Source organism: Octopus bimaculoides, chromosome 14, assembly GCF_046866305.1.
Source record: "Octopus bimaculoides isolate indiv1 chromosome 14, ASM4686630v1, whole genome shotgun sequence".
Classification (NCBI taxonomy): Eukaryota; Metazoa; Mollusca; class Cephalopoda; order Octopoda; family Octopodidae; genus Octopus; species Octopus bimaculoides.
In genome coordinates this window covers 33,818,190-33,825,888 of record NC_142941.1, presented here as the reverse complement: position 1 = coordinate 33,825,888, position 7,699 = coordinate 33,818,190, and the positions used below count along the sequence as shown (strand labels likewise).

Here is a 7,699-nt window from a genome sequence, read left to right as displayed (position 1 = left end):
TTACATTAACCCTCTCTCTCTCTCTTTCACTCTTGTAACTTCTCTCTCGCTTTTCCTCCCTCTGTCACTCTCTTCATTTTAATCCAACCCTAGCTCAACCTTTTCCTTATTCTCTCTTCCTTTCCCCCATTCTCTACAACTCATACTCCCTTCGTCCCCTCCTCCTCCTCGTCACCCTCTCTCATAATCCTTACCTTTACTTCAACTTATCTTTCCCTCCCTCAAGCAGCCACCACGACAGTGACAAACCCGCCAACCAACCAACCGACCGAACACCCAGCCAGCCAGCCAACCATATGAAGCTATTTCAACATATCAACAACACACGGACTTCAGTTTTCCCTCGTTAACACGCGAGAAACAGTTGTTACGGAAAAGGATGATATATAAACACACATTGCCGAGTGATGATGATAATGGCAAAAAATATACGAATTACAAAAAAATGTATGAATTAGAAAAATATATTTTCTAAAATAGTTTTTTTTTCTCTATTTCTGGAAGTTGGAGAGGACTCCAACGTGTTAAAACAAAACAAAAATAAAAGAAAGGAAAAAAAAAAGATTTAAAAAAGCCTAACACATACATACAGAAAAAAGTATATTTTATTTTTAATCAAATAATACAAAATTGATAGATAACAAAACGAAAAAAGTTATATACATAGATTGTTACACCATTTGTGTACATACGACATATCTACACGCACTCACACCACATACATACTACACCAAATACATACATTACTACATACTTTACAAAACTATAGAGAAGATTAAGGTAAGTCAACTTTAAAATATTTTTCATATAAAATACCTTCCGTTAAATTTCTTTCAATCATTTATAATCTCTTTTTTCACACACTCGTTCATTCATTTGTTCAGTCGGTTTATCTTACATTCTTTCTATAGAAACTTCAAAACCTGTCGGTATTCTCGCTTCGGCTAATAGAATTTTGATTCCGGTTAAAAGAGTTTGAGAAGGTAACGAAAGATTTAAAAAAAACCCTCAAAAATTACAAAAACTATCCTCATTTCATCAATTAATACGTGATTAATATTTTAAAAAATAAAAATGTGTACCTGTTCAGTGATATCAATGACTGTCAACTTTACCGCGATGTAGTTGCGCGTATGTGCATCTATCTATCTATCTATCTATCTATCTATCTATCTATCTATCTATCTATCTATCTATCTATCTAAGACAAATTGTCTATCTGTGTGTGTGTGTGTGTGTGTGTGTATGTTAAATTTCACGAAATACACGTTTGAAATGGTCACCAGAACGCTTTTCTTCTCGATATAAATTGTTGAAGTTTGGATCACACCTTCTCTGGATCAGGTCATATTCCAAACAAGCAGGACTTGTCTTATCAGCTTTCCCCCATCCCGCTCCTCGGGCAAAGTAATGCACCAAGGCCTCTAAATGCACATCCACAACATAGATTAGCATTAGGTTCCACAGACCCGAGGAGAGTCCTTGGACAACAGCGTAGCACAATGTACCCATGTTTTGAGACAGCACTCCAAACCTGTACAACTGCGATGTATATATGTAACATATGATCCTTTAGAAATAGTCGGAAATTATCAAGTGTGCTAAACACTGTAATTTCCTCGGATATGCGTAGGATTGCGATTCTGCAAAAGCAAAGGACGAGGCAGAAGTGGTGGGTATCACTCTCCTTTCCGTAATTTTAAAGTTTTTGACTTTCGAAAAATTTTCTTTCTTTTTTTTTTTTTACTTTTAAAAAGTTACGCATGCATTTGAAAAGTCGTAATCTATGATATTTAAAACATGCATTCGAAAAAATTTCCGAAAATAAGTCAAAACTGAAAACTTAACGGAATGGGTCTGGGCAGAAATTCTCTTGCTTTTTTTGTTCTTTCGATCGTAACCGAAGAAATTACGATCTCGGTTTTTGGCGCACTAAATAATTTCCGACTTAATTCTGTAAGAACGCAGGTGCGCGTGTATATATATGTATGTGTATATATATGTATGTATATATATGTGTGTATATGTATGAATGTATATATATGTGTGTGTATATATATATATGTATATATAAATGTGTGTGTGTGTACTTACGCATAAAATTCCTGGCTTTCAAATACAGTAAATTGGCGAAAGAAAATACAATACTTTCATTTCGTTCTCACGCTAATTCATTCATTCATTTAAGTTTCTTTCTTCTACATTTACGAATTTTAAACCATGTCTAAATTGCCTATCATCTCACTCCAGCAGTGATGGAAATGGATTTCGGGAGAGAATCATGGGCTACGCCAAATTCAGGGAGGCTGACGAGATAGGGAAGAAGATGAGGGCCAGACGCCTGAAGACCTTCTTCTAACAACTGAAAATTAGGGGATTTCCACCCCTACGTTTTCTGAACGAAGTTTGTATTTTGTAACCCCCAGGACTATTAAGTTCTGTGTGACCTCGAGTGAGATTTTCAATAACTTTTCTATGACTGGTGTCTCTCCAGCTAGCGGCAGCCTTTGGGTTGCAGTGCCTGAAACACAGCCTTAAACCCGTTATTGCGTACTCCACTTTCCATCACTGTTGTTCAGTGAAAACAAGTGCTATGCTAGGGTTCATTCACTTGAGCATATATGTATTATATAAATATATATTTTTAACTACAAAAAATTGGTCATGCGGTATTTGTTCTAGCTGTCTACATTCTGAGTTCAAATCCCGCCGAGGTCACCTTTACTGTTCATTTCTTTTCGGAGGTCGATAAAATAAAGTAGCAATCGTGTGCATCTCCCACCCTACCAAATTTCAGACTTTGCACCTGTATTAGAAACAGTTGTCATGTTTACCATAGTCTCAGAATGAAGGCTTGTCTTTTCTGGACTGAAGGTATATGCACTTCCTTTATGCGTGAGTGTATCCGCCGCGTCTTCGCACGAGTGTGTGTATTTGAACGCAGGCGTAACCGAATGGTGAAGTTCACTTAGTAATCTTATTTGGTCCGAATTTCCAAGACGTGGCTGTGAGATAAGAAGCTTGCTTCCCAACCACATGGTTCCGGGTTCAGTCCCACTGCGTGACGCCTTAGGCAAATGTCTTCTTCTATAGCCTCGGGCCGACAAAGCCTTGTGAGTGGATTTGGTAGACGGAAACTAAAAGAAGCCTGCGCTATATATATATATGTGTGTGCGTCTGTGTCTCACTACCTAGTGACAACCGTTGCTGGTGTGTTTACGTCCCCGTAACTAAACGGTTCGGCTAAAGACACCAATAAAACAAGTACTAAGCTTTAAAAAATAACTCCTGGGGTCGATTTATTCGACTAAAACTATTCAAGACGGTGCCCCAACATGGCCGTAATCTAGTAACTGAAACAAATAAAAGATAAACGGTAAAAGTATCTTCTATTACACACACACATATACGTAAACATCGATTTTCCGTTATCTTTGGTTCCAAAGCAAATCTGGACTATCGATTTTTTTTCGAACCAGGGCTTAATCATTCTCTAAACTAAACAAATTTTAATTTTGCTTAAATAATTTAATAAAATACTGGTACTTTATTTATAACTGACTGATTCAAATTTATTAACAATGTACTGTGTGAAAGGTACCAGGAAACTAGACTGGCGGGTGCGGGAATTTGAAGTGCCTCCTAATGAATTAGTGCGGGTTAGCAGAGATTCCAGACCAAAGTATCCGGGAAATAGGTGTTGTAACTACACACACAGCTTTGAGGGGGTCACCAACCTTATAACTGAAACTAGATGGACGGAGAACTTATGCCGAGTTTCCTCGAGTTGACTATACCTGTGAGAGAGTCCTTGCCTTGTTAATTAATGTGCCATATCAACACTGCTTGGGGATTACGTGTGTGATACAAGTGTGTGTAAGGCCAGTTCTATGAACAAGGAGTTCTAAAAGTGTGTGTGTGTTAAATACACATATATATGGGCTGTATCGGCAATTCGATGGACTAGCTTGATGACACGGTGACATGCTGAAATTGGGGAAGGATTATGTTAAGAGTACAACTGGCTATGGAGTACTCAGTCACTGACATGACTCTGAGTAGACTGTGTGTAGTATGCGTATGTATATACCTATGTACAAATATGCATGTATGTGCATATGTATGTGCATGTATATATGTATGTATACAAGTGTGTACGTATGTGTAGAAGTATGTATAAAGGTGTGTATATGTATCTGTATGTGTATAAATATGTATATAAGTGTAAGTATGTGTGCGTATGTTTATAGGTGTGTGTATGTGTGCATGTATATATATAAGTGTGTGTATATATATATATGTGTGTGTGCGTATATGTGTACCTATGTCCGTATGTAGATAGAGATAAGCGTGTGTGTATGTGCATACCTATGTATATATGTGTGCGTTTCTGTATATGTATGTGTGCGCGCGTATATATATAGATACGTATGTATATGCGTATGTCTGTATATACACATGTATATGTGTGTGTTCATGTATATTTATGTGAGTGCGTGTATATATATATATGTATGTATATATCTTTTACTTGTTTCAGTCATTTGACTGCGGCCATGCTGGAGCACCGCCTTTAGTCGAGCAAATCGACCCCAGGACTTATTCTTCGTAAAACTAGTACTTATTCTATCGCTCTCTTATGCTGAACCGCTAAGTTACGGGGACGTAAACACACCAGCATCGGTTGTCAAGCGATGTTGGGTGGACAAACACACACACACACATATATACATATACATATATACGATGTGCGTGTATATATATCTATGTGTATGTATATCAATATTTGTATATCTGTGTATATATATATATATATGCGTGTGTGTGTGTGTGTGTGTATTGTATAGATGTATACATACAAACAACGATTTATATACGTACTATACCTGTAATAAAAATTTTCAAAAATGCCCATCCTTGTCTAACACCAAATTATGCAAAGTATACGGGAAAATTTCATTAAAAGCCCAAGTATATCTATGGAATTTCAACCACTTATAGATAAATATAATAACTCTACGAACAGGTAGTTCTGTCCATCGAAGAGCTGAAAATATTCATTCATTCATTATAGACACTGAAAGAGGATCCACCAAAAATGTTTTGTTTTACTTCAAAATAATTTCCTAAACTGAAGTAAATCTAGCATGAACCGGCATCTCTTCATTTATTCCGTCACTAGTTTTTGTTATTGTTGATTTGTTCCGTGTTAAGCCTCTGATTAACAATACATGTGATGAAAGAAAGAGTTTTCCGTTTCTGACCATCCCGCGTTAATCTTTTTAATTTTTATTTTATTTTCATACATAGTTTATCCAGTACTACATACAATAATACACAATATTTCAAATTGTCGAACTTATCTCTTTCTTTTTTCTTTCTTTCTCTCTCTTTCTCTGTCCATCCATCCCCGTCTATCTACCTTTCCGTCTATCTATCTATCTATCTATCTATCTATCTATCTATCTATCTATCTATCTATCCATCCATCCATCCATTTAGTGTATACTAGTTATTATAAAATAACTAGTATTCACGGTTGATTCCGTTGGTTAACCGTATTATTCATTCAAGCGACATCTATTCCAACCGTGACAATTCCGTTTGTCCTTTCTAGTGCATGCGAGGGTATGTATGTATGTATGTATGTGTGTGTGTATGTGTGTGTGTGTGTGTGTGTGTGTGTGTGTGTACAGGCAGACAGGTCGGCACTATATCTGATTTGTTTACATCCTCGTTATGATTAACGGTTGGGCAAAAGAGAGCAGAAGCGTTACCAGACTTAAAAATAAGTACTAGGAACGATTTGATCGCCTTAAAATTGTTTAAGGCGGTGCTCCAGTATGGCCGCAGCCCATGATTGAAGCAAGTAAAAAGAGTGCGCGCGGTGGTTGTGTGTTTAGACAAACATATTATGTATGTATAATGTATAAACACGTAAGTGCCAATACACGAAACTCGCGGCCTCTGTAATTCCTATCGATATATATATATATATATATATATATATATATATATATATATATATATATATATATATATATATATATATATACATACATACATACATACATACATACATAAATATATATATATATATATATATATATATATATATATATATATATATATATATATATATATATATATAACACGCTCATCTTTTGATTTCTGTCTTTCTCTTCGTATCACCAAATCTATAAACACGTTTCAACACAATATATAAACGTGTCTCACAGAAAGAAATTTGGTTGCTATTTCCATTTGTCGGACGACCACGTACATACAAGATCCCTCTTATTCGATCTAACTTTTGAAAGAAACAAAAATGAAACTAGACAAGGAACTAAATAAGAAAAAGAGACACTCTTTCCGTTTTTCTTCCTTTCTTCTGTTTCTCTGTCACTCTTTCAAACATCATTATTAATTCAATCATTCTTCCTTTTCATAATTTCCTTTTTCTCGCATTTATTATATTATCTTATTTCGTCAACACTTCTCGTCTTTCTGTCTGTCTTTCTACCTTTCTGTCTTTATGTCGGCCTATCTTCCTTTTTCTCTGTTTCATATCTTTCAATTTTCTTTCTCTTCTCTTTTCTTTTCTGTTCCTTAAATCTTTGACACTTCTTATTTCTTTCAGTTTTCGCTTCCCTGTTGTCCTTCCCTTAATTGAAGTCTTAACAATAATTCCATTTCATTCCTATACTTCTTTTCCTCGTTTTCCTTTCTTTCATACTCATCCTTCAATACATTTTCTTCCTTACACTCTTTATTTTACCCTTTCCTTATCTTTTTCATTCTGTCACTCTTTCGCTTGCCTTCAAAGCACGGCATATTTTTCTTCTTTCTGTCATTGGTTCCTTGTCAATTTCGTTGTCATTACTTCAAACCCCGTCTTATTTATTTCTTATTTTTATTTCACACCGCATTACCCCAGCTTTCAAAACTTAAAACTTAACATATTATTTTAAATTGTAAAGTGAATAATCCTCCATACTTTCACACAAGTATACGCAACATATACTCAAGTACACACACACACACATGCACACATTTGATAGATGATTTGCACGATAGTCTCGGCTCTTGAATCACTTTTTCAACTTTCTGCCGATTCAAAAAATACATAAAATATATAAGTATATACCAATGTATTGAGTTCTATTTATCCTGTGCTTTTTTTCTTTAGAATACACGCACTCAAACGTGTGTGTATGTATGTATGTATGTATGTATGTATACTTACAAAACACACGTACATACACACGCATACATACACACACGAACACATACACACACGAACACATAAACACACAAACACATAAACACACAAACACGCCGTCTGTTTCGATAATGAGTATTTATTTATACTCACTGACGTATTGACTAAGTGACTCAGTAATACACAAATACATGTAACTATAAGGTCAGCTTCAAGTATAGTCAGTGTGACAGACCATGTAACGAAGTTAGGCCTTTAAATGTATAGATAAAATTTATCTGACAGACTTCAAAGTTTCTATCTATCTAATTTCATTTACAAGACTTAGGCCAGCCTGAAGCAATAGCAACAAACACTTGGTCATGAATGAAAGGCAAGCTTTTTTAGTCACCCGATCATGTTATATGAACATGGGTGATACTTATAGATTAAAACAACAACTGAGTTAAAATAAAATCAGTCAGATATTGTTGTATA

The 7,699-nt window shown here is 35.4% G+C and overlaps 1 protein-coding gene across 2 annotated transcripts in view; it reads left to right on the top strand.

Annotated features, from left to right (window-relative positions):
- The first annotated feature begins 294 nt into the window (after nt 1–294).
- LOC106871011 (protocadherin beta-2) overlaps nt 295–7,699 on the top strand; it is a 274,660-nt gene continuing 267,255 nt past the window's right edge. For both annotated transcript variants that reach the window (XR_016244280.1, XM_014917267.3), the window contains exon 1: nt 295–780. The gene's annotated coding sequence lies outside the window, so the exon portion shown is untranslated. The remainder of the gene's footprint in view (nt 781–7,699) is intronic.